The sequence below is a fragment of the Trachymyrmex septentrionalis genome, unplaced genomic scaffold (genome assembly GCF_001594115.1).
Source record: "Trachymyrmex septentrionalis isolate Tsep2-gDNA-1 unplaced genomic scaffold, Tsep1.0 scaffold53, whole genome shotgun sequence".
NCBI lineage: Eukaryota > Metazoa > Arthropoda > Insecta > Hymenoptera > Formicidae > Trachymyrmex > Trachymyrmex septentrionalis.
In genome coordinates, this window is record NW_017305705.1 from 3,379,443 (window position 1) to 3,381,618 (window position 2,176).

Genomic DNA, 2,176 nt, shown 5'->3' on the forward strand with positions numbered 1-2,176 from the left:
ATTTTATTTTATTTTTTTATATCTATGTGTATGAAGATGACGGAATAATCGAGTTGATCACTTTCATTCGAGACCACGTATTACCGTTCTTTTGCTGTTACTATTCCTGATATGATATCGTAGATAGCAAACGAAGCTCGAAAAAAGTCGAGATAACTGTAAGGCACGACTTAATGTCTTAATTCAACAGAGATTTGATGCTTCCACGAAGACTATCTTTATATAATAGAGAAGTAATCGAGTCGGTTACTTTCGTTCAAAACCTGCACGCACTCTCTTGCGACTCTTGCTTGCTCTGACTTATACTTGTTAGTTCTTATTAACCATGAAGAAAGCGAAGTTTGAAAAAAGACCGAGAGTCTTCTTTTTTATTATAGTTCCTGTTTTCGTGAAGAAACCGCTCATTGAATTATCAATTCTGTATCATATTGCACGCACCATACTTACATTAAAGAATTTCAGATTATAATTTTTTTTTATAATTGCGTAGACATCTCATTACATAACAGAATTAAATTCACTTTAATCGTTTATTCATATTACGTGTATATATGTATATGAATATTTAATTTTAAAATAAATTATTCTTACTTTAACAATATAACTTTTTTTTTACAATACAACAAGATTCGTGAATGCAAGATTTACAAATGTAATACTTTCGAAATAAGTCTAAGGAATTGTTATTACAAAATTTTTCAATCAAACAATTCAATGGTATAAACAGCTTTTTTTATAGAGAGGTATAATCAAATAAAAATAATTTAATTTTAATTTAAAAATATTCTAATTTTGATTTGAAAATGTTATAATTTTCTATCCGATATTATTTCTTCTCAAATCAAGAAAATTATTATTGAATAACGAGAATATTTTTTTTTAATGTAAAACTAACGTCTTCATATAAGCAAATTATGTCGGTTTAATGCTACTTAATTTTATTTCAATCTTCATGTGTAAAAAATAAAAATATTCTCAAAATAGTCTTTTTTTCTGTGTATAACAATTTCTGATTATCTTTTTCAAATTTATTTCAATTAAAATTAAAAGCTTAGATTAAGTTATAGCAGTCTTTAGATTGTTAGATAAATTATCATAGCTGTACAGAAAGTACAATTTTGCTGAAGTATCTAAAAATTTAACTATACACACACACACACACACACACACACACACACACACACACACACACACACACACACACACACACACACATACAGACATAAAAATAGTTTTGTTAACTATTAAAATAATGTAGAGAACTCAAATATGATGAACAATATTACAACAAATTTTTACATTCTAGCAACTAACTTGAGTCCTGTATAATTATTTTGATAGTCCAATAAAATTATGTTTAGACCTATATATTGACTAAAAGTACTTTAACAAAATCGTTTTTTTTTTTAAATATATTTAAGTCTTTTTTGAATGATAGTGAAATAATTGATTATTCTACAATAGCATCCTAGGTCCTAGACCAAAATTGAAGAATCCCAATAGAAAAGACAGAGCGTCCATGGCGATTTGTGTGCTTGCGAGCGCGCTAAGTCGAACGCGGGCGTGATTTACGCTGACGTAAAAACTGTCGGTGGAACGTATTCGAAATAACCGCGGAATGTCCATATATTCTGGCGGAACGTTAAACGCTTACGTGGCAGTCGTTTAACGCACATTGACCACATGGTTCGCCTTTACGTTGTCAACAGTGGCGTGGTTCGTGCTACTGGTCGTTTCTCTCTTCCCGCTCGAGGAACACGCGTGATATTTTCACAACATTGTTTCACTCTATCATAGACGCGACTTGGAAAATATATTTCCTGTACATTTAATTACATATTAAATTCTAACTCTAGGAAAACCTATCTTTGATAATCTAAGTGCAACAATATTTCTGCAACAATATTTAAACTTGCAAATTCTATGATCGTCTTATACTGACTTCTCCTCATTTCGATATTCATTTAGTTTCATTCTGCTTGTTTCTCTTTCGATTTCTATTTCAACACGGAATGATTATTCTCATGTTGGTACGCGGTAAACGTTTCCGCTTACGTTCGTTAACTAAACGAGAAGAACCAGCAAAGATTGATCGCAAGTGGAGAAGGTGGAGAAGGTGCTGGATAGAAACGATTGGGCAGATTAGTGGTTTATCGAAGGGCAATCTAGCGATGAG

The 2,176-nt window shown here is 31.1% G+C and overlaps 1 protein-coding gene across 1 annotated transcript in view; it reads left to right on the forward strand.

Annotated features, from left to right (window-relative positions):
* LOC108751957 overlaps positions 1-2,176 on the forward strand; it is a 9,898-nt gene that overhangs the window by 899 nt on the left and 6,823 nt on the right. The gene's annotated exons all lie outside the window — the stretch shown is intronic.